This window comes from Apis cerana, linkage group LG1, assembly GCF_029169275.1.
Source record: "Apis cerana isolate GH-2021 linkage group LG1, AcerK_1.0, whole genome shotgun sequence".
NCBI classification, from domain to species: domain Eukaryota; kingdom Metazoa; phylum Arthropoda; class Insecta; order Hymenoptera; family Apidae; genus Apis; species Apis cerana.
The window spans coordinates 3,199,126-3,225,067 of NC_083852.1; the positions used below are offsets into that span (position 1 = coordinate 3,199,126).

Sequence of the window (25,942 nt, forward strand, 5' to 3'; positions counted from 1 at the left end):
GGAACAATAAAAAAATCAGGATAAAACATTATTAGAAGTTTAGTTTAATTTATATTAATTCTAGATTTCAGAAATTTTTTTAAAACCTGGAACAATCAGGCCCAAGGAATGGAAGATTATTAGAAGTTTTGAATATTTCAATTAGAATATTATTTTAATTTATATTAATTCTAGATTTCAGAAATTTTTTAAAGCCTGGAACATTAAAAAAAATAATATTCCAATATTTCAATTAGAATATTATTTTAATTTATATTAATTCTAGATTTCAGAAATTTTTTTAAAACCTGGAACAATAAAAAAATCAATAATTCTAGATTTCAGAAATATTTTTAAAGCCTGAAACAATGAAAAAATCAGGATAAAAGATTATTAGAAGTTTCGAATATTTCAGTTAGAATATTATTTTACTTTATATTAATTCTAGATTTCAGAAATTTTTTAAAGCCTGGAACAATCCTGGAACAGGCCTAAGGAATGAAAGATTATTAGAAGTTTCGAATATTTCAGTTAGAATATTATTTTACTTTACATTAATTTTAGATTTCAGAAATTTTTTAAAGCCTGGAACAATAAAAATAAGGGTGAATACCTAACGAGTGAAAGAGATTAATATACTTTAATTAGAATTAAAGATAAGTACAAGTCAATCTCTTATAATGCTATATCTCGAAAAAGTTTCTACTATTATATTTTACTATTATTTTTGTCGATTTTAATTTACATTAATTGCAGATTTCAGAAAGCCTGGAACAATAAAAAAATCAATCCTAACGAAGCAGTATAACACCATATATATATATATATATATATGATATTCATTTAGGTCGGCTGCCACAAGCTTCTTCGAGCACTCTTTTCCGATTTCCCCTCGTTTCATTAAACGGCTGTCTTCCGTGTCTCCTAAAAGTATATTGGCCTCGGTCAATTACACACGGAGAACCGTCCATTGTGACGCGACGCCAACGAAATTACATCGATCTTTCACGTTCGATGAACCCGAAGATAAATTCCGACAACCAGAGGAAACGTAGAAACGCTGCGACAGAGGCGAACCAAGGATCAGAAATCTTTCAACTTGGATATAATGCAACCAAGTCGAGAAAAACTCTTTTCTCCAAAGGTTAAACAGATTCAGATCCGTCACGATCCCTTTTTCGATAATAAAACTCCTCCTCGCTCGCCATGATTCAAAACTTTCGGATTCAGGAACGAAGAGAAATTAAGGATTAACGTTTACAATCCACTCGTCTCATATTATAAACGTATCGTTGAAAAGGCGCACGTGAAAAAGGGGAGACACGTTTAATTTGAACGTGCGTGTTCGCCGAGGAAAATTCACGTGGCGGCACCGCGAGCACGTATAAACACGTCATAGTTTAACTTGTAAATTGAAACGCGCGCGTATAAGCGCGCGCGCACACGTACACACGCTCGCCCTCCACGGGATTTAATTGTCAAACTTAAATATACTAATTTAATGATTGTTATCATCTCGAGTTTTGATTGAATAGCCGTTGTATTTGCATATAAATGCAAATTGAACATACATAAGCGCGGTAAAGATACATACGGTGTATCCACCGGTTAATACATTATTTCATGAATAGGAAACGAGAGAGCGGGATGTACGAGTATGGAGAATTATAAAGCATACAGAGTAACTATTCAACGGAGTGAATAATAGGCAGGATGTCGGATGAGGCGTGGAACGGTGAATGTTTAAAGTGTGAGAATTTGAAAATATACATATATAGCAAAAAAAAAAAAAATAATGGAGGGACGAAAGATAGGGAAGGAGGGGGAAGAAGAGCAGTGAGACAGGGCGAGGAGCGAAAGATTATCGAATTTTCTCTTTTATCTCGAGCGTTGTAAATTGCTGCGAGACACTGGCACGACAAATTTTGAGACTGAACACTTAACAGAAAATATATATACACAAGCTTCTCCATATTTCTCTTTCTCTTTTTCATGCCCGTTCGTTTTAATTCGTTCGATTTTGCTGTTCAACATTTAATATTTTATTATTCAAATTCATTTAACTCACGACTAATTTTAAAAGTTAAGTTCCTTTTCCTCTTTCAGCGCCGCGGTCGATCGATTCGTATAAAGGAACAGGCGGCTAAAAGATAGCTGGAATGGCGCTAAAGTTGAAACGTATCCACCAACGGGTGGAACGGCCGTAATATATGTGGCGATTCCGCCAACTTACCTGTTTCGAACGAACAATGGCCCCGAGAGTTTCGTGGGAGGGAGAAGAGGAGAGGAGGAGGAGGAGGAGCCGCCACTTTTGAAACTTCACTAATATTTTAAAGGGGGCGCACCACGAGGTGAATTGTCTCACGAGTTTCGTAAAATGGCCCCCCTCCCTCACCCAGCGTTTGCCAACAATTCACCTGTCCCAGGAAATCGAGTACATCAAGGTCGGCTTAACCACCTTCCTCGACACTCCATTCTATAAGGGAAGTTGCAGGGACTTTGCGCCACGAAACACTCGTTTCTTCGTATTTTTTCCCCGATCCGGTTCAACGAGTGATCCATTCACCAAGTATATATATATATAAAACAAGAGTGAATTATCTTGAAGAGAAACTTGCCCAATTTCCATGGAAAAAATTCTTCCTATTAAAACGTAACGGATAACGAAGACGGTGAGCAACGAAAGATGGCGTCATGGAGGCAGACATTTATGAGACAATCGATATCCCTGCAAGCGAAGAAGAAGAAGAAATAAAACACTTTAACACTTTTTGAACGAGGATAGGAGGCATAGAGGCGATGAACAAGAAGAAGGGTTGTTTGCGAACAGAGAAAAGCGTCTCTCGTATGCATCGTTGGCCATTCGAGTTGAATGGGCGAGTTGGTGGGGGGATATGGGGAGAAGGGGAGGGCAGCTGGAAACACCGTAATCGAGTTTATCGGGCAGACTAATTAGAGAGCGAGGATACCCGGGAATAGAGCCCGAGGGAGACGCCGAAGGGCAGGGATCGTCTGTGCCCCCCTTCTTGTCCTTACCGTGCCCTAATTGGCGCGAGCATTCCGAGTGTGCGTAATCGGCGGCACATCCGTTGCTTCGCTTTCCGCTTCGCGACTCGTTATTGCTTCCGAGCTTCCTATCCCCGCGTACGCGCTTTTCCCTCCGGAATATACGAAGTCTCCGATACGAGGCCAGGTTTCGTGGTTGAAAAGAAAGAAACTCGTCTTCGACGTTTCGGATTTGATTTCGAGAAGATTTATAATTTGGTGTTTGTATCTCTTTTTTCTTTGCCAATTTATGAATTAATTTCCCAGTTTTACTCTACTGATTTGTTCTCAGATTTCGGCAATTTATAAGTAATTTTTCATTCTAGTTTGGAGGGTAGAAATGTACTTTCTTAACTTTTTTCCCCCTTTCGCGAACGTCGAGAAAATTTCAAAATTTGCGTTTATCGAGCCTCTTAACGGAACGGCAAACACGAAATCCCGTATACGGTTAATTTTCGTTTAATTTTCTTCTTTAAACTCGAAAGCGCTTTTCCCTCTATCTCTGATCATTTCGTTGATTTCCTCTTGTATTCTCGTAACGAATTAAAGAGTTGTGTTCGCCGGGTAATGTTTTATAAATGGCAATTGCTGTCGTTTCAAAGAGGTTCCTTTCAAACGGGAAAGGAAAAGGAAATTAACTCGCGCGTAGAACGGGAGACAAGAATTTAACTAGAAAAATATATTTTCATCCCGTTTACGATTAAAAATGTTCGTGGAAATAAAATTATTCCTAACTCTTCCTCCCCCTTGTTTCCCCGTCAAACTGTCACGCTACCACAATTTCGGAATTTTTTTCAACTTGCACGCGATTCTCGAATTGGCCGAAAGGAGAGATTCTTTCTTAAACGCTATTCTATTTTCGATCCTCGATAATCGATCAATTTCCCAAACAAAGACCGCATTGAAAACATGGAAAAGAGCTCCTCCCTTCTTCACCTCGAATCCTCCGATTCGAGGATTAATCCCGCTCAAGAATCCAAGGATTAATTACAACTTCTCCCCGAGGTTTGATTCGACGCGACTTGGAAAATCTTGGCGCGGAAACAACTCGGTTTCACTTAATTTCCCGTTCGCCGTGGCCACACTTCACTCTCCTCTCCCGAACCTGCGGCGGAAGGGAGGGGAGGGGAGGTAAGATTTAATCTAGGGGAGTAGCAGGTAACACGGCTTACTCGATAATTCCCAACAAAGGGATAAAGCTGCCGCTGTTGCTTGCTCGCCTCTCCCTCCACTCACCTCTGCAAATCGGTGAAAGGGTTCTCCTCCCCCCTTCACCCTCTCCAAAGTCTCGAAGCAATTCGTCCCGTTTCTCGTTAGACGGGGCCTGGCCCGTTTCATAGTCTTTCTCCCCTCCGTAGACCCGATTTTCCTTGATTTTTTACAAAGAGGGCGCCGCTGCAATCGGCCCCCGCTTTTATTACGACCACCGACGAGCAGGCAAGCATCGTTATTGCTGAAAAGAGCGCGTTCTTAGGGCGTGTCGTCTTCGTCCTCCTCTCCGTCCTCGTTTTTTCCTTGCCAAGTTCCGCTTCATCGATTTGGGAATAAGCAGGGGGAGGGGGTGGATGGATGGAAGATGTTCGAAAAGACGGTGGATTGATCGTTTGAGATGCAGTTTGACGGAAAGTCTGCTGGCAGATGAGGGGATGAGGTGGAAGGGTAAATGGAAGGGCTCTCGATGACGAGACGCTTAAATTTCGGATAATTATTTGGAATGTCGTTTGCTGACGATATTTTATTGGTTGCATTGTTTCTAACCTTTATTCGATTTAAATTTTAAATATTTTTCTTCCTGGGATATAATAAGGATCTCAATCGAGCTATACATCCCTCTCCCTTTTCCTGATTCAAATCGTATCGATTGGTTTTAGAGGGCCGGTTTTATCGCACGGATGTTGCATTATTATGAAATTCATGATGGAAATGGCACGGGTCACTCCTTTCAATTCGGCAATCACTTTTCGAAAAGGTATTCGTATTATACCGCGCAGTTTTTCTAAACGATTTGCTCGGATCTCGTTCGAGGGAATGTAAAGTCGAAAGAGATAAACGCGAAGATTCTTATTTCTTTTTATTCTTCCTGTAATCCATTTTCATCGATTCCCTTCAATTTCAAAAAAAAAAAGAAACAATATTATATAATCTACATCAACCCTCCTCCTCCTCCTCCTCCTCTGTGGAAGAGCACGAAAAACACATTTCCCCTTAAAACTCCAATTTCCGCGCGCGTGCAAAAAAACCTCCCCTTTTTTCTTCTCAAATTCCACAACCCTTCTATAAACCTATTATCCTCCATCCTGTTCGCATATCGGGTTACACAATTTCCTTATCCACGAAAACTTGGTCACCCGAAAGAAATCACAATTCTCGATCCCTCTCTATCGACCTCCCATGACGGATCCAATTAAAGATGTAATAATAATAACAATAATTCAACATCCGCCGATTTAATTCGATTTTCAGATCTTTTATATTTTGTCCAAAAAAAGAAAAGAAAGAAAAGAAGAACGGGAGGAGAGCATCCTCACCTTCGGAATTTAACGAGGGACAAAGGTATCGCTCGACCTCCGACGGGAAGTGATGGTGGCGGTTGAAGCACCCTCAAACCGGGTCCGTCAATTTCCGCCCTCGTTAGGTGGGTATTTATTCTCTCGATCCTCGTCGTGCACCTTAGCACCCCCTTCTTCTTCCTCTCCTTCCTTCCTTCCTCCCTTCTTTTTCCTCCTTTCCTTCCACATCTTCGCCCCGACGATTGATTTTAATTATTTTTCCGCCGGGCGGATTTTCATGGCCGCGTTCGCGATTAAATTTAAAAGCCAAAACAGCCGGACGAGAGATCGCCGTTGGTCGGCAGAGAACCTCGTTATATGGATAATTGTTACAGTCCTGTCCTTTTCTCCCTTCCTCCACGTTTATTTCTCTCGAAGGTGGAGAACGAGATCTCTTTTTTTAATTGTTCGTGTGATTTCAGTCTCTCGGAGAAGGATGGATTTGGAGATGGAGATAAGTGGTTAAGAAGATTTCTTTTTTTATTGGGATTCGAGGGGCTTCAAGATTGAAAATATATTCGGATCTGCAGCTTTCATTTTGGGATGGAAATTCAAGGAAAAGAGAATAAATGGTTGTGGATCAAAGTTATAGTAAATTATAATAATTCCAGCGAATAATAGTGAAATTATCATGTAGTTATTTTTATAAATTAAAAGGATTTAAAGGGACGAGTTCAGAGACAGGGGTAAGTAAAAAAAAAAAAAGCGACGATGTATTATTAAATTTATCAGCAGCATATCACGAGCTATTTACGGAGAAACTAGCGATAGCATTAAGTATAAATGGAATTATCAAGAGAAAAAACCGTTGAACGATACCTCGTAGGGTTAATTTAGAAGGAAGGGTTCACGATGTCAATGGCATTTAAACTACCACTACTTTCCCCCCCTACTTACTTTCATCGTACGCTCTCTGTTCGTGCCAATTTTAACATTCGCGCCGATATATCGATCGATGAAAATGTCACTTTTATTAAAATAAGAAACGAGACGCGAAAATAAAATAATCGTGAGCAAAAAAAAAAAGAAGGAGAAAAAGAAGCGGAATGGAATATTAATTCGACTGACTCACCACCGTGCAACTGAACTGAATACACGAAAAAAAAAAAGAAAATATATAGAGCTCGGCCGTGTCCTGTTATTTTTTTCATTCCTCCGCTCGTAACGTGGCATTCTAATCATAGTTTAGTACTTTATAAAACCAGGCCGAGAGACAAATATTCCCTCAACAATGCGCTAAATGGAAGCACGAAAAAAGTTTACACACTCGTGCTCGAGCGTCGTTATTAAGGGAAACAAGTTTCTCGAAATACGGGGTTGAACGAAATTCCGCGAATAATTTGATTGCGCTTTTAGGAGTCAAGTAGCGTTTTTTCCGGTAAACAAGATGTTAAAGAGGAATTATACAAGAATTTAAAAGCACGCGATTCTCGCGAAAGTAGGCGAAATTGTATTTCACGAACAGATAGAGATATGTTAATTTTATTTGGGAAAAGAAAAGAAGAAAAAATCACTTTCTTCGTAATATTTTCAGATTTAATTTTCGACCAATTATCGGAAATAGCGTTTTCGGCGAATTTCGTTCAAAGTTGATTCGGTGCGTACGACGAGAAAGAATATTAAAAATACGATGATATTTACAGTTCATAACTAGACCGCGAACATTTACGCATTTATGAGAAATTTAATACGGAATGAAGCTGTAATATAAAAGATATACGAAGTTCTCGTTTATAAAATTTACATTTTAATTTTCTAAAATTCTGTTTTTTTAAACCCTGTGTGTCGGTCATAACTCTTATGCGTTATATTCAACATCCTTTCAAACGCTCCTCGACGTATCCATCTATGTTCGAATCCGACACTTACCCTCTCCCACCCCCAAAATACATAGCCCAACATGCTCGATAATCTGCGACGCACAAAGCAATTAAACGAGTTAAACCGCACGCAGGCCATTTAGCAAGCCAGCCATCGAGTTAAAAGGTTGGTAAGGCATTCGCAAGTTGTCCCTCTCCCCTGGCGAAATCCCGGTGAAAAGCTATGCGGTGGTAACTCGAGGCCGATTGCCCTTCGGTACGAAACGTGCTGGCGCAACTTGGAAGTCGCGTCCCACGCTGGCACGTGACTAGATGCAGTTTACCCATTCGGCATTCCAAACACTCAAAACTCGAGTTAATCGTTGGGGCCGGGGTCGTTCGAAGGGATGGTGAAGAGATACAGTGAGAGAGGGAGACGAGAGGGTGGTGGAGGGAGAAGGATGACCGCGAGAAGACGGTTGAAGGGAGGCAAAGGAAGGGAAAACTGGGTTTACCATCGGCAAACTCGACGTGGCTCGCGAGTTTGCCGTTTTACCAGGGATGGAATTGGGTCGAGTTTGTGGACCGATGCGATTCTACAATCGTTACGCGCCGCTAGCTGGCGAAAAATGTCAAAGCGCGAGATGCGGGGGGAGGGGAGGAAGCTGGAGATTAGTACAGTTTGGCAATGTTGGAAGAGCCTTGTTTGAAGAAGTTTGTTTGGATGTTTCGGCAATTGCAACGCTTTAAAGGGAACGTGCTCGCGATGCACGTACACGTTGATAGTAGTTTCAAGACGTTTGAACAGCGTGTAAGGATTCGCATTGGGTATTTTAGAGATTGTAAAAGGAACGGTCGAGTGTGTACGTGAGTTTGAAAAATTGTAAACGAAACATTCCGTTCTGTTGGGAATGTTGGAAGAGCGCGTTTTAGGAATTGCAAGACTTTAAGAGAATGTTTGATGCGCGTTTGATAGTAGTTTGAACAGCGTGTAAGGTATTGGGTATTTTAGAGATTGTAAAAGGAAAAGTCGAGTATATACGTGAGTTTGAAAAATTGTAAACGGAACGTTTTAGGAACTGCAAGGCCTTAAGAGAATGTTTGAAGATGTTTGAACAGCGTGTAAGGATTCGCATTGAGTATTTTAGAGATTGTAAAAGGAAAAGTCGAGTATATACGTGAGTTTGAAAAATTGTAAACGTTTTAGGAATTGCAAGGCCTTAAGAGAATGTTTGAATAGCCTGTAAGGATTCACATTGATTATTTTAGAGATTGTAAAAGGAGGAGTCGAGTATATACGTGAGTTTGAAAAATTGTAAACGTTTTAGGAATTGCAAGGCCTTAAGAGAATGTTTGAAGACGTTTGAAGAGCATGTAAGGATTCGCATTGGGTATTTTAGAGATTGTAAAAGGAGGAGTCGAGTATATACGTGAGTTTGAAAAATTGTAAACGTTTTAGGAATTGCAAGGCCTTAAGAGAATGTTTGAAGACGTTTGAACAGCGTATAAGGATTCGCATTGGATATTTTAGAGATTGTAAAAGGAAGAATCGAGTATATACGTGAGTTTGAAAAATTGTAAACGTTTTAGGAATTGCAAGGCCTTAAGAGAATGTTTGAAGACGTTTGAAGAGCATGTAAGAATTCGCATGGGTATTTTAGAGATTGTAAAAGGGATCGAGTTTGAAAAATTGTGAAAGAAACATTCCGTTGGGTTCATAACAAGTGGTTTGAGAATGTTGAAGGGGTACTTGGGGATTAACGGAGAGTTTGTTTGGATTATTTAGGAATCGTAAGGGCTTAAGGGAGAAGTGTTGGGACGTACACGTAGCTCGGAGCGTTGTTATTGTTTAGACAGGAATTGTCTGGTGTTAGTACAGTAATTGTATTGATGTTTAGAGGATTGTGTGATGATAGGTAATTGATCTATACCGTTATATTATATATTATGATGCTTGAATAAAGATATAATACGATAAAATAGATACGTATTACTCTGTGTTTCAACAAACAAATAAAATAAAATAATATATCTTGCTTTATAGGCAAACCTCTAATTTTTTTTAATCTTCAAAAATCCATTCCTTTTATAATATTGAATAAAAACCCAAGAGAATAATAACCCGATATGAAACTATTAAAAAATAAACGTGGAGACGCGTTTGTGAAAAAAGGAAGGAATTCGCCTCGTTTCCTATCGAGGGAAAATAAATCTCGAGGACTAATAACACCCGAGCAATTATTGGTCAAGCTATTCCCGTGAGCTATTAGCTAAGTTATTGGAAAACGGGAGAGAAAGTTTTCACCCGCGGAAGAACTTATCCAGAGGAAGAAAAAGAGGAGGAGGAAGAAGAGGGTACGAGTAAAGATGAACTTTTCGATCGGGCGAGAAATAGTTGATAGTTTATTGGGTAAAACCGGCTTTCAACCGATTGTTTTGCGACAACGAGAGGAAAACGACGAGTGATTACGGTGATTAAAAGTAAGATCCGAAGTATCACTTACCACCGCAGAATGGTTTAAAACATTTTCAACAGCTTCGAGATTACCGTCATCTCGGGCTACTTACCTGAAACAGAAATCGTTAAACGTTAGTTATTTAATTTATTTATCCTTTATCCGTGAGTATTAAAAAAAAAAAATATATGTTTAACGCGTATTTCTCCCACCTGATGTTTATTCCCTTTTATGTATAATTACGTTTCAACATTTTATCGTTGAACACATTATTTCCAATAATCGATAAATAATATAGTATTAGCAATAGTAAAGAAAGTAAGATCGTAATTTAATGATTTAAATATAATAATATGCAGTAAATATATTATGCTAATTTTAAATACACTATTATTTACTCGATAATAATCACTTAATATCATTACGATATTTCTAATTTAAGGAGTAAATATAACCTCGATATAATATTATAACGGATAATAGGCAATACGTAATATAATGCAGCATAGATAATGGTAAACTGATAATGTTGAACGCTAAACAGTAGATTAGGGTAGAATGACGCAGTAGATAGGAAACGATAGATCTTATCATACGTAAAAAATTTTATTACCAAGACTTGGAGATATCATCGATCGATAATATTTCATCCAATCTTGGAATCAGCTTAACGCATTAACGATTTATCTTCAACTTTCCTCTCCCTTTCTTCGATTCTCGTCGATTCACCCTCCTAATCGCTTCCTTCCAAGGATCAGAAAAATGTCAGTCTCGCCGTTCCAAGGATCTTATATATACCCGCTGTTTTTGCTTCATGCCCGATCGGATCATGGCCGGCCTTCCCTAACGAGCGACCAGGGACACTGATCTTTCGAAAACAACGATCGGTAACGATCGAGAGAAGACGGTCTGCGAAGAAAGGAAGGAAGGAAAGAAACCGAAGAGGGAATCAAATTAATGAATCCAGCTCTCCTCCTCGTTTAATTCTCCCCTCCCCTCTTTCGAATAATACTTCTCTTTCAAAGTTCTTTGAAAAATGTTGAGAATTAGGAAATGATATAATAGTGGAGCGTGTAGAAAGATATTTAATTCGAGAAATAACTTGGAACGAAATGTAAATGATTCAAATATTTAAATCGCTCCAATCCGAGAAACTTGCCTCTCAACGATCGCAATTGAACGGAATAATTTGCAGGGAAAAAAGAAGAGAAGAAGAGAAAGAAGAAGAAGAAATTGTAAATCTCTCTGGTTTAAAAAGGGAATCGCAAAAAGTTTGCTACCGGGGTAGAAGTTAGAAGTATTCTCCGGCAGGTTTTCGTTTCAATAGATCAAATGACAATGAAGACCTTTAAGCGTTTAATCCGGGACCTACTTAAACGTTAACCCTTTTCGATTGGATCATTCCATCCACCCCCTCCTCCCCTTTCCATCTTTCCAAGGTTTACGATAAAGTCGCGAACCGACTCGACAACTCTCCTCGTTTAATGGATATTCTTAAGTCTGTCGTAAATTATTCCCTTATCCACGGAAAGAATCAGCGGAATATAAACGGGCTAATGCCTTTCGACTAATTTGAATGTTTTCGTCAGGTATTCTTCTTCTTCTTCTTTTGCGAAAAAAATTGGAACGAAATTCTTCTCGATAATATAATAATTTCTACGATTGTAATCGATTCGATATTTAAGTAACAGCCGTTTACGAAGTCGTGGAAAATATTTGATTTGTATTGCATTTATTTCGTTCAATTGCGCTTTCGAAATTTGTAATTGTGCAAATGTTTGGTTTCGCGCGAAACGTGATACGTGGAAATATAATTAAAGAATATATATATATATATATGCTACATCGACGAAGGGATGATTACTCGAATTCTATTTCTAATAATTTAGAAAAATCGAATATCGAATAAGTTTTAATTAACTCGTTATTTATTAAGAAAAGCTTGTGTTTCTAACACGCGAGACGAAGAGATGTGAAAATCGTTGGAAAAACAAGCCGAGAAATTGCTACGAGATTGAATTTGTCGAATTCGACTATTAAATTCGTTTCCCAAATCAAAAAAATACGAAACGCTTGGATTCGAAATATCGAAGCGGAGGCTGAGGAACGAGAACGCGGCTGCGAATGTAATCCAATGAAATCTCATAGCAAGAGAGAGTTTATCTGTTCCCTCGCTTTATCGCCCCGCGCTCATCCGTAAAATTGCACATGACTTTTCAAGATGTCGCTCGCCCCGCTCCTCGAAATTTCTCCCTTTCTTCTCGCGTTCGCGCTTGTCGAAAACGGGATCAAAGGTTTTATGTGGCGGAAACTGGGGGAGGAGCAACTAGTCGACTTTATTGCTATTTTGTAATTTTGTGAAATTATTCGTTGTTTAATGAAAAGAAAATCAATACGCTTCCACTTTTTTGGACACGAGAAACTATTGCAGGATTTGTTCAAGTTCAAATCGAAATTTTATTTGCTTCGTTCCATCATTGAATACATGATACATTCGTTCAGCTGAATACGTTTTATTTATTATTTCCACTCGATTTAAATCGGCAGGAAAAACTGTTCAGATTCAAAAATAATCGTTTCCAAGTTATTTATACACGAAATAACCTTTTCTCTCGTCCTGAAAAAATCTCGAAGAATTTTCAAAAGTGTCTCTCCGCGTCAGCGTGAAAAAATGGTAAGCGAAGAAATTGAATGAAGAGAAACAGCGTTTCATAAATATGGAGTGGAAGGAAGGAATTCCTTTAGCTCGAGACGAGGAGTAGAGAGGCGAAAAAAGCGGGGACGATGAAATTTTGCGATGCTCGTTACGCGGTCAGACTTTTGGAGAGTGCGCGAAGGGAATCGAGTTACCGTGTCCCGGCCGTGTAGTAACTTCCAGTCGTTTTTCCATTCAATAACTCTAAATTTTTCCATCTTTGACCGACAACTTTGCGCGCGCGTTTATCCTTGCTTCTCCGTTCGTCAATTTCCCTCTCGGAATCATTTTGTTCTTGATAATTAAGAGGAAAAAACTCCGAGTTGCGTACCAAAAAAGATAATTTTCCACCGAATTCGAAACGACATGGCGAGCTCGGGAGACCGGCCACCGAAAGGGAGTCCCCGTCTTGCAGAGCAACAAAGTGGTAAATTTTTAAGGAAAATTTGGACGATCGTTCATGGAGAAAATTCGACGAAGAATCGTTCGACGAAACGAGAATTATCGAAAGTTATTTGCAAGAAAAATAAAAATCCCAAGCGCGTAACCTAATCCGTTCCTTTCCATTTCCCACGCGACACGTCCTTCCAGAGATAAATCAGCCTCCCTCCCACAAAATTATCTCCAAAATAAAGGAAGCGGCAGAGGGTGCGCAATCGATGAAGTGGCCGGCCTTAGCCACCCCGAGCCAATCTCCACATCGGGGGGCGACAGGGTGGAAGACCCAGGGTTTGGGTCAGTAAATAACGCGAGGCAAAAAGCGCGCATCGGAGGAGAGAAGGGTGACAAAGGAGGGGAGGGGCCGGGGAGGATCACCGGATCACGAGGCATGATTTCACGGGACGGTGGTTGGCTGAGTGTCGTGCCATCGGATGCCGTCGGATGCTGTGTGCTTCATGTATCATGTATGGAGGGTGACAGAGTTTCAGAGGGAGGGGGGGAGCGGAAAAGCGTTTTCCGCAACCGCGGAGAACACTTGATTCGAAAGCAGATGTCACTTCCGAAACACACGTTGCTTGCTGCTCCTCCCTGCGTGCCCTGCATATTTATCGTGCGTGGACGTATAGAATTCTCACAGCTATTTTTGCAATGCGTAATACGATTGAAAAGCGAGTTCGAACGTACGTTCCCCAAGATCGTAACGTAATGCATTAATTTCCAAGGGAACGAATCCTCGTTCCAAGAATTTCACCACCTCGAATTTCGAGTCGGGCGACAACAACGCCCCTCCTCTTTCTGTTGAAATTTAATCAAACAGGTCTTCCTTCGACGATTTAAGACCCATCTGCTCGCGTTATCAACCGGGCTTCGTCCAATTAAACGAACTCCATGTATTCCATCGTGCTGAGATCCATTTTTTCCCTCTCTCCAAGCGCCCCCCTCTGTTGAGCAGCATTTTTATCCGAGGGGGGAGCAACCCTTTCCTCCGCGTGTTCCGGAGAATTTCATCCCGTTAATAATATTCACGGTGGAAGAATTTTCACGATTCTTTTTTTTTTTTATTTTAATATCGGATTCTCGCCCCCTTCCACGTTTCCCACGTGTTTCATCGTGAAATTGTTTATTCCTCGCGGTGAAAAGTTATTAGTGCTCTGCGTTTACGAAGGAGGAAGTTGCGGGGTTGAAGAGTGAATAAATTTCGTATTTAGACGCTATCTATTTGGAGCGTAATGGGGAGGAATTTTTCTTTTTTTTTTTTTTTCTTTTTTGAGCACAAAGGGGAAATTCTAAACGGCTGATGGTTTATACGGCAACGTCGGTTTCGCGATAAGAATTGCACTTTCAACGCGTTGTTTCTAGCATTTAAAAGCTTTCTTTCTCTTTTTTTCTTTGTCTTTTATTCCTAGTCTGTAAGGTTAAAAATGTTGCTGTCAAACGCATTTTTTTTATCATATCGTCCATGGAAATTCTCACGAAAATTATTTGTTCTGTAGAAAAGTGGTAGGCGTTAATTAATAGAATCCAAAACGAAGGAAAACGTTAAACGATATCGCGCTTGATTACGAATAAATTAAATTATTCAACTTCTACCAGAAGCTCGGTTGCATCGATTATCACTCGACCAAAGGGAATGTCCGATTCAAACAAGGAGCATGGAAATTAGAATTGGAAAGATGCGATTATTGTCCAGCGATTAAATTGGAAAACGAATGAACGGCCACCTGATGGTTTCCAAGCGAAGCGGAGTGACCCTGAGAACCGGTGTCAAACCCTCTCCCCCTCTTCGTGGAACGCATCAATTGCAGACACCGTACGTGCGTATGGGACTTGTCCCAAATTCCCTAGAACTATTCCAAGTGCGTTGAGCGTGCACGGAAGCGCGGCTCGCCGTGTTGATTAAGCGCGTCCGCATTCCCCTGGCCATGCGTGCATGCTTGAAAGAGGTACAAGGGAGGCCGGCAGGGAATCCGAGCAACGACACGGTATTCCAACGGTTTTCGTGATTTCCAGTCCAAAAGTGAATGGTTGTTGTTATTTGCGAGGAGGATTTTGGTATTCGAACGAGACAGGATTCGTGATTATTCGTTCGAAAGTGGGAACAATGGTCAAGGATGAACACGATGGATTTTGGTGTATAATGATCGAATGCTTATGAGGGAATACCAAATTTTCACTTCGAATTAAAAACTATCCTCGAGGACAACTTCAAAAAATTGTCCCCCATCACGAGTCGACATTATTATACAACATTCCTTAATGGCTCGACGGTGTCTCGAAACGATATTAATCGAGAAAATTTTCGTCGACGACGCGGTAATTACGATAAAAGCGGATTTTCAATCTCCCTCTCTCTCTCTCTCGCGTTTCTCCCTCAATTATTATCGCATTTTAAAATCTTTCCCTCTTTGAAAAGACTTTGGAAAACTCGGCGTGTTCCCGCGACGCGCAATAATATTACTCTCTCCTCGCGCAAAATAACGTTAAATTTGAATTTGTCCCGGCGCTCGTAAGGGAAAATTACGGACCCTTTTCACCGAATGCAAACGAATCCCCCACCCCGAAAGGTGGCTCTCCACGCGCGTGTTTACACACCGGCGGAATTATAGCGACGGAAATCGCTTTCAGATTTTTCCCCTCTTAAAATCGTCGCGATTATCAGTATCCGTAATATCATTCCTTAAACGCCAAGATAACATCCGAGGCAGGATCTTGAGATTTCCTCGCTGAAGCGAACCGAAGCGCCTGCATTATTATTTTGATTACCCGCGTTAGACGCGGTCAAACGTTTGCGGAGGAACGTCTGCAATTTGCTTTAATTTAGCGGGGTACACGAGAAAATATGTCGAGTGCAATAACGTGTATAAACCTAGAAGAGATGACAGAGTTATTGCATCTAATATATATATATATATTTACAAAGAAAATAAGTTTAACAAATCGTGCGAACACATTCTTTATACACGTATATAAGAAGTATTCATTGTGACCGTTTCCAGCGTTACGATCAGAGACTTTTCGATTCGAAGAAATAGATAGAACTCGAACAAGATTACCAAACTTCTTCGTACAAAAAAAAGAAAAGGGCGCGTCGATGATAAATTTCCGCTCTATCGCTCGACTCCATTTACGACGGAGCAAATTAACTGGAAGGCAGAGATGCAGAGGTTCGGCGCATCGAAGCTTCCTCATCGTGGTGGATGACGTTGGTCAGCGGATAAACGCGGCACATCAAAAGCATCCGGGGCTCCTCCATTCAAATCTTTGATGCTCGTTGCCCGCAAATAGCGGCGGACGTTCATAATCAAAGATGTCACGGCGGGGAACACGCTGAAGGGCAGAGAGCAGAGATGGGGATAGAGGGAGGGAGGAGGAAGGGGAAGACGGTAAACTTAGCCGTACAAGAGAGCAGCAAAGGGGGAGAAGAGGAAAGGAGGAAGTAAGGAGGGACCTACTTTAAAAGAGGAAACGTTGGATAATCATTCAACTGCCAGCCTGGAGGGAAAAATAGCAGATGGAGAAGAAGAAGAAGAGGAGGACGACGCTTTTCCCGATTTGTTTTCCTCGGGAAAGGAAAAAAGAGAGAACGTGGCAGGGAAGGAAACCACGTTCCATGGTTCATTTATGTTTAAACAGCGTGATGCTCCTCGCTCTCCCTCCACTCGAATCCTCGGGATTTCGTGATTTTCCATGGGTGTAATCTCGCCCCTTCAACGCGTTCCATTGTTCTTTTGAATAAATTAGCAGTTCGGCAGATTGGATTAAACCGTGTGCGTGTCTCTCTCTCTTTTCACACGTCCTTTCGACGCTCAACTTTCCAATAAAATGTTTCTTCCCACCTCCGATAATTCCTCCTCCATCTCAGGATAAAATCTTAAATCTCAGCCAAGCTTGGATTCGAAAAAGATTCTTCCAAAGAATCTACTATCCTTCGAAAAAAAAAGAAAAGGAACACGTCCAATAGTTGGCGCAGGTGAAAGGGTGTAGGGACAACGATAAAGCAGCAGCGGATGGACGAGGAGGAGGAGGAGGACGAAGACAAAGCAGCCCGAAAACGTTATCGCCTCGAGAATACATAGAAGCGGAGGGGGGAGGGTGGGGCGCGTTTGGACATGTGGTGGATTTCCCTATCGGGCCGTACGTTTCGAATCATCCCCTGCTTTCACTCGACTCGGCAACCACCACCACCACCGACGTTTCGTAACGTTCCCTTTTCCGCCGGTGGCCCAACGGTGGTCCCCTAAGGGGAACTGCATCCATTAATACAGGGAACGGGACGTGGCGCGGTGTGCACGGAATTTGTATGAATAGGGAGAAGTTGCGGATTTGAATTGATGAATAGCCACCTGTACCAGCAAGCGTATTGAATATTATAGAAGTGACTACTGCCCGTAGGGACCTTCGATTCTTTTCCATCTGCTCCTCTCCCTTTCTCTCTCTCTCGTTACCCCTTTTTCCGAGGCTGTCTATTCGGCCGATGTTCGATTATGCGCTGACAAAGTTGGCGTGTATCCTTTGCACGTGTGTACATTTAAGGCTCTCTTTTTTAAGGTTGGCTGGTTCGCTTTTCTCTTCTTTGACGTGAAAATAATTATCCGTCGATTCGATTGGTTTAGTTTTAGAAATTTATTTTTCGAAACATTGATATTTAACTGAGGCTTCAATTTCTGATCGATTTATAGAAATTGAAATAAAATTATAGATTCTTCGAAAGGAGAAGGATCATCTTTGGTAAACAATTACCGAGTCGCCTTATGCAATATTCATTGGGAGAAGGGAGGAGAGATCATCAAGCGTCATAAAATCAGATCACGGAGATATCCCTCGGTTTATCCTCCGGAGGATCCTCTAAAAATAAGATGAATTCGCTCGATCCTGGAGAGATTCGAGATGATCGAGACCTTCTTTAACGAATGATGTTTCCAAGAGTAATCGTACCGTTTCGAAACGTTTCCAACTTCGGAAAGTTGAAGTTTCGTTAAAGGGTCGGCAATCTCGCGATGGGTTTTCGACGTTCAAGAGCGAAGAAATTGGCGGGGAGATGGTGGAACAATGTCATTATCGAGGATGCTTTCAAATTAAGCGCCCTCCTTCCTCTTCCTACGCAGCTTTACAACAGCCACAACGACGCGTAATTGTCCCCGTGGCGAACATTAAATTGATCGACATCTCCTGTCATCTCCTCGAGATTGGAACCCACCGTCTTTCCTTTATTTATTCAAAATTCAGATTCTATCCTGTTGGAATTTTATTGAGCTACGTCGTCCCTCCCTTAAAAATATATTTTATCAATAATTTTTATGGAAGTATAATAATATTATTATTATATTGGCGATAATGGAATGGTGGATAGTGGAAAGGCATCGAAGATGGTCAGTTCGAGCGGAATCCCTCCTCGAAGACTTTTGAACAACAGAATTGATAAAAATATACAATAAATAAATTTAAGAATCCTTTATTTATTAAAATTCAGATTGGATTTTTATTAAGCTACTCTCCCTTAAAAGTATACTTGATCGATAATTTTTAGAAGTAGATCATCGAAAATGATCAGTTTGAGCTCCTCTAGCGGTGTAAATATGAAGTTTGGCCATAGAGTATATAAATTAGAGAGCAGTATTTATCATCCTCGTTGAAGACTTTTGAACAACAGAATTGATAAAAATATACAATAAATAAATTTAAGAATCCTTTATTTATTCAAAATTCAGATTGGAATTTTATTAGAAGCTACGTCTCTCCCTTAAAAGTATATTTGATCGATAATTTTTATGGAAGTAGAAAGAATCGAAAATGATGTTTGAGCTCCTCTAGCGGTGTAAATATGAAGTTTGACCATAGAATATATAAATTAGAGAGCAGTGTTCATCATCCTCGTTGAAGATTTTTTAACAGAATGGAATTTTATTAAGCTACTCTCCCTTAAAAGTATACTTGATCGATAATTTTTAGAAGTAGATCATCGAAAATGATCAGTTTGAGCGGTGTAAATATGAAGTTTGACCATAGAATATATAAATTAGAGAGCAGTGTTCATCATCCTCGTTGAAGACTTTTGAACAACAGAATTGATACTGGAAAAAATATACAATTAATAAATTTTAATTTCTGAATAACTGTGTGATATTACAAGAAACGACATTAGAGAGGATCTTGCTGAAAGAAAAGAGAGCTTCGTCAGAAATTGCGATATAAAACTCTCTCGCCGAAAGTTAATTAAACTTGATGATTCGTTGATTCTGAATACGGAAGGCGAAAATACGAAAAGTCGGTCGGTGTCGGGCGAGAAAATCCGCAGTCGTAGTCGTCGTCGACAACGACGACGTCGATGATGGGCTCGAGACGTCGGCGTTAACAGGCCATTACAGCGACCGACGTTATCGGTGGGGTTGCTTCTTTCGCCTCGGCGGGGGTCCCGGCAATTTGCGATACAATTTAAAGAAGACAGCCTCCCTGTATCCTTCCGCCGTCCCCTGTCGACGTGTTCTCCGCTTGCCATGCTTTACATTTCGTGCTTGTAATGGCGAAACTTTTCCTTAACGATCTCGCATCCGTCTGAATTATGCAACGCGAGTGCTAACAATTGTCGTTTTCTTCCTCTTCTCTCTCTCTCTCTCTCTTTTCCGCCTCTTTTTTATCCGTCTCTCTACGTGACCGTGGCTGATTGGCCAGATCCTCCCCCCTTCTTTTATCATCGTGTTATCGTCGAAATGAAGATGAAACGTCATTGAAATGTATTTTAGAAAGGTGTTTCGATACGTTTCTGGATCATCTCGATGGCGGGGATTGCGTAATTGAGAAGGGGAAAAGTGGGTATATCGTTGATGGAAATTAGGTTTTCTTCTTTACGACGAAATAGAAAAATCTGGTTTTTCGATTAATATCGTTTCAATCGATTAGAAAATAAAGCGGACGACGAGCAAAATCCATCCATTCGAATATATTACGCACGCTAATTCGTTTCGATTTCGTCGTTGATAACTGAAAAAAAAATTAAATCTTTCCACCCTCGATCGATCGATCGTCGGTAACAGCCGAAATATTTAAAACGTTTTTCCAATCGATTCCTCCCCCCGTTTCGCGAATAATTAGGGATTGTGAATGATTTATTTGGCATTTACACGGGCCAACGCGCTATCGAATCGACGCATAAAATCATAAAACCGGATAAAGTCGTAATTGCTCGTTCCAGCCAACTTCGCCGCGAATTCAGATGCAAATTAAATACACCGAAGCAATATTTCCCTCGTTCTCCCCCCTTGCAACTTCGTTTCTGTCGTTTAAGCGCGAGATAAACTTAATAATCGCAACGATGTAACGCCGATTTTAAAAATTAATTAGCGCGACCGAAAGGAGGAAAGATGGACGAAAGAAAATTAAAAAAGAAAAGAGATTCGAACTCGAAAATTAACGACGATAATATCGAATGTTGAAAGATATTTTGGATTAAAAAGTTAAACGTTACGATTCGTTTTTTCTCTTTTTTTAAATATATCGATCATCTTCTTCTAAAAAAAAACTTCAACAAGATATTTTAATTTCAATCCTTCGCAATTGAAACCTTTCCTTTCTTTTTTTCTAACGCAAAGCAGAAAAATCGTTCAAAGTACTTCATTTTTTAACGTTAAAGCGTTAAAAAAATATTTGAGATGATAATGTATGAAATTCATAAATTAAAACGGGTCAACCCTGTGCGTAATACGAGAAGAAGTTGGGAAAAAATAAAAAAATTCCGTTGCAAAGTTGGCACGTTTTTTGTACATTTCAGAGAATACACATTCAAATAACAAGCCACTTTGTTCACATAATATAAAATTTATTAACGTGAAAAGCATCTTTTTTTCCCTTCTTCTTCCTCTTTTTCTTCTTTTTTTCTTTCTTCTTCTTTTTTCTTTTTTTTTTTTTGTCTCTGGTTCAAGCGCTTTAACAGTAATTGTCCGTGCTTTAATTAATTCGTACTTTGACCGGAATTTAATACCGAGTACCGAGACCAGTAACCTGGGCGTGGTTGCGATAAGCGAGTATTATTCGAAGCTTCCTTGGAAAAATATAATCACAAAATAGCGGTTGTACACTTGGAACACGTAGGACAATTTATGTTGGACGTTAATCGACGGTTGCTAGATTTGGTAGACGCGTTTATATATTTTTGAATCGAATTTCGAAATATGGAGATCCATCGATCGAGAATATTCGCTGATAAAAATCGCTGATGTTTGCGAGAGAAAACTTTTGGTTACGACTCGTCACTCGATAATTCTTTCGGATGAACACGTTGATAAAAGTTTCTTTATTGTTATGGAACTTTTGCGACTCGGTTGCCGGCCAGATGAGAGTTTCCACTTCTGCTCCTTTCTCGATAGAAATTGACGTATCGTAAACCCCCCCAACGACCTCGCACTCCTCTTAAAACTCTTCCCTGCTTTCAAGAGCACCGTCTTCGCGCGAACACGATCACTCAAGAATCATCATAATCGTAATTAACAATTAGTGGCCGTACGAGTCTCTCGAAATTCGAAAAGTTCTCCCTCCAAAATTGGGCAATTCGATTTCAGGGGGGCGAGCAAACAACCCCGTACAAAGGGCGTACAATGTGTTTCCAGGTGCTAAATAGAGAAGCATGGAGTGGTTGCCTTACACCCCTCCCCTCTTCGAGCGAATACGATAATATATCTGCCATCGAAGTAAACTCGGCTGTTACCCCCTGTGGCGCGCGCACACAAGGCCCCCTCCGCCCCTAATTCGGGTCGCGCCTAAAACAACACTGTATCCGTCTAATGGAGGACACGCGTGTGTTGTGTGCCAACGTGACTCATCGTGCTCGCCACTTGAATGCCTCGTATCCTTTGACAAACGGGCGGGGGGAGGGCAAGCGTTAGGAATATCTGTGGCGAAAATATCACATCTGCCGCGATTCCACGCGGTTCTCCAAATTATCGAGGAATTCAAGAATGGATCATCGATATAATATTGAGAATGGGATATATAAATTGATATTGAACGAGGAAAAACTCGTACGTTACTCTTCTTTTATCTTCTTTATTTTTGCTCTTCCTCCTTCGCTCTTTTATGCAACTTCCGCGCTATGGTAGCAGTAAAAGTCATTAATTTACGGAGTTTATCTTCGAACACAATCTGCCAACTTTCCGATAAACGCATATTGAATGGCTATTACACGGTGCCAAGGTAATTTCGTTTTTTTTTCTTCTTCCTTTAAACTTCCAAGTTCAAGCGCATTATGCAAAGAAGGAAATTGCTCGAGGTTGCATTTTGCTTAACAGGTTTTCACCTTATCGCGTTATATTTCTTTCCAAATTTCCAAAATTTCTCACCTTCGACCCAGAGAAACTCCGTGCATTCTCGAAACACTTTCGAATGGCAGCAAACAATTAACATTCTACGATTCATCTTTCGTTTATTTTGTCTCCAGCGCGAAAGGCAAATCGTTCCTCGATTGTTCTACGGTTGAATTAACCTCGTACGTTTCTAAGCGTTCGACAAATGATCGACGAGTGGTGGAAGAATTAGCGAAGATTCTATAAATTTTGCGAATTCTCCAATTTTATTACCTCGAGTGTGAAGGAAGGCAAATTTACTTCTTCTTGTTTTCACTCGTTAGGCTTAGAGAGGGAAGGAATCTGTTAACGACTTGGATGGCTCGATTGGTTAGAGCGGTAACTCACTCGTCCGGCAAATGAACTCGAATTGGAATCCTGGTCCGGCAGACCGAGCGGTCCGAGTTTCATTTCCCCTTACAGATTAATTCTGGAAGGGCTGAATTTGAATGATAAAAGGAGGGAAAAGGTGTTGCGTATTAATTCGATATTAAATAAACATTGCGCAACAGCCACTGTATCTTTATTATAATCGCGTCCAACACGTGTATTTTATGAAAAGGAAAAAGGCTCCAAATCGTTGGAACACAAAATTATCACGATCGATTGATTTTTGGAATTAGTACTTTTTATTTTCAAGCGTTCTTTCTTGTGCCATTGTAGTAATTTTTATTATCATTATATACAACTTTCAAAATTCACTTCAGTTTTCTTAAAGTCCGCAAGAATAGAAGTAATTTAGACAACACGCATTTTTAAAGAAATGTGAAAACTCTTTAAAGAAGAATTTTTTTCTTATATAAATAAATATAACCGTTAGATCCCAATCTTCCTCTAAATGCATCTCTAAAAGGTTGAAATAATATAAAAATTTTATTTTTGGACCTTTTCGATAAAGTTAAAAATGCAACTCTAATTGAAACTATAACCATTAAAATTGAAAAATTTATTAAAATTCAAATTATTATTTATTAATTAAATAATTAATATTATTAAATTTAATTTTATTATAGACAGAAACCAATCCGACTTACGTCGATTTGAACTCAAATCATGTAAGATTTTAAACTCCTGCGTTTAACTTTTCTCTTAATTCAACATCGAGTTCGCAATCATCTTTATCAAAAGATACATCATTGATATATAAAAAGAATATCCTCGTTGCACATAAATGCCAAACAAATTATTTTCACAAGACCGCAAATATAATACAGCACGAAGAACCTAGCATAATTTCGTGTGGAGGGAAGACGAGGGATGCGCGTGTAATTCGGGACAGGTGCAGCCATCCCTCTTCAGGAGGGGAAGAAGGAAACCGGGGTAGTGGAAAGGCTCGTGACCTGCGGTCCTGGCCATTGTTTCCCCGCACACGATTGGCCTTCCACCGAAACGGTGGAACTGCGCCAATGGAACAGAGCGCCGCTTTCAATTCGATATGTGCATTGTTATCGAAGACGCAAAGGTACCATCCCCCATTGTCTCCCCAGGATTAGTTACAGCCGCGACATAATTAATTGTCTACGCGTGAATATATGTACAACCCGATCCTGTTCCTCAGGATCTCTTCTCGCGAATTCGTTTCAAATCGTTTCAAACGGAGGACGCTTTCACACTTTTTACTCCAAGTTTCATTAAGGAGATCACGTGCAGCTTTTTGAAGAGATTCGTTTCATTCAAATCTCTACCCCAACAATATCACTGAATATTCCTCTCTAAAAATGTGACAGGACTTCTTCCCCTTTCTTTCTTCACCCGACCGCGTCCCCCGCGCAAATACACTCTTTCGAACGAATTCTCTCGAATCTATTTCTATTTTCTCTGTCCTAAGACAAAACAACCGCTGTGAAATTAATCAAACACCTCCGCCCACGCAATCACCTCTTTCCCTATTTTTTCCTCCTCTTCCCACGATTTAACGTCTGAAAAGCGGCCAATCCATTACCGTCGTCCGAGTTATCGCCTGGAATGAAAAATCGGGGAGGGGGGAGGCAGCGTCCGAAAGATAGAGGAGCTGTCGTCGAAGGATGAACGATCGCCGGTCAATATTTCGCCGTGAAAATAATACACCGGCCTGGGGAAGGGGGGAGGAGCGGTGGGCCACGCGATACCAACCTAACGGATCGTTTGCTGCGTCCGACACCTCAATTTCCGTCGGCCGATATGTCAATAATCTTGCCGAGGAAAGTGGTTTTACGGCCATGGAGAATGGAACAGGGTCTAATGAGAGCGTGGGCATGGAAGGGAGGAACGGTACGATTTTTGAATTGAACACGAATAATGGCGAAAGTGTTGCAAGTAAATTTCTTGCTCGCTTCCGAGCTCTTGGAGTCGAGAGTCGTTCGGTGCTCTAATTAGAATTAGAAGAGCTATCTTAAGAAATTTGTTTCAATATCTCGAATCGTTAATGGAGAGACAATGAGAATTCTTCGTTTACATAATAATAGTTGTGTGAGAAAGCGTCCATTTTGTATCTTTGAAGGCATAAAATTCAAGAGAATTTATGGGACAAAAGATGCATGTTGCGAGAAGAGCAATTATACGATGTTTCCTCTCTCTAAATAGGGGGAAAAAAAAGAAGAAAATAAAATAAAAAATATTCACCGAATGGGAGAGTCACTTTTGCTCCCTTTTCCTTTCTCTTTCTTTTCTTCCTTCCTTTCCTTTTTCAAATCTTTTTCTCCCGCGAAATGAAAGTTTTTCAACCGAATCAAAGATACACAAAGATATAGATACGTAAAAGTGCTTCTGGAGACCTGAAAAAAGGGAGAAAAAAGAAAAAGAAAAAAACTCGAGTAGTCGTCAGAAGGAAGAAAGGAATAAAAGCGTCTTGATGTAAGTGTATAACCTTTCTTAAAAAGGTTGCTCGGAAATATCGTGACCACTCGAGGCTGAATCTTGCCTCCATCGCGATTACTTACGTACTTGTAAAAATTTGAATCTTCGATCGACCCCTTCTTCTCTTCGAACAAAAACATTTTGTAAATTTTCCTCGACTCGATCCTTCGAGGCTGGAAAAGTTTATTTTCCCTCCTCATAATAAAAAAATCACCTTAATAAACATTATTAATAATAATTACGGATCGAATATACATATGCGCACCTAATTTATTCCAACTATTATCACGAAAAAATACTTCCTCGTGGAAAAGGAAACGTAAAAGCAAAAAAATTTTTTTGAAAAATATCGATTCCTTTCTTTTCACATTAAGTTGTTTAAATCGTTTAAAGATCTCATTCATTCTAATCATCTTCAAAATTACCATCTTCGTTTCACACAATCGATAAACTCGAACTTACTCTTGTCCCTCGTTATTAATCTCAACGTTTAACAATTTCTTCAGTTTTCCAATTTCTTTCTCGATCCTAACAATAATTCGCTCCGCTCGAATGACCGTATCGATTAATTGATTTCAAGTAATCCCATCAGCCAAACGAACCCGAACGAGCCTCCCCTCCTTCGACGGGACGAATGGAATTATAAACGGTTACTCCTTTGCGTTCGTAATTAAAGGATCTCCATTATCCTCGAGAAGCTTTAATAAAAATTCCTCTTACAACCACTAATAACAACAATCGATAAAATTATTAAACCGTACACGGAAACTTGCGACGACCGAAATTAAAATTTCTCCATCTTCGACTGAAA

The 25,942-nt window shown here is 40.1% G+C and overlaps 1 protein-coding gene and 1 long non-coding RNA gene across 35 annotated transcripts in view; one reads left to right on the plus strand and one right to left on the minus strand.

The window, feature by feature from the left end:
- LOC107994779 (uncharacterized) overlaps window positions 1-9,354 on the plus strand; it is a 40,153-nt gene extending 30,799 nt beyond the window's left edge. Inside the window, exons 3-4 of one of the 2 annotated variants that reach the window (XR_003696886.2) lie at window positions 5,488-5,659; window positions 5,996-9,354. This is a non-coding gene — a long non-coding RNA (uncharacterized LOC107994779). Of the gene's footprint in view, window positions 1-2,085; window positions 5,660-5,995 lie in introns of both variants that reach the window. The other variant, XR_001765382.3, reaches the window with a different exon arrangement.
- LOC107994778 (CUGBP Elav-like family member 2) overlaps window positions 1-25,942 on the minus strand; it is a 383,891-nt gene that overhangs the window by 166,104 nt on the left and 191,845 nt on the right. Inside the window, exon 1 of one of the 33 annotated variants that reach the window (XM_062085679.1) lies at window positions 9,877-9,898. The exons of 31 other annotated variants lie outside the window; for them this stretch is intronic. The gene's annotated coding sequence lies outside the window, so the exon portion shown is untranslated. Of the gene's footprint in view, window positions 1-5,552; window positions 5,680-9,876; window positions 9,899-25,942 lie in introns of those variants that run through there. One more of the 33 variants, XM_062085699.1, reaches the window with a different exon arrangement.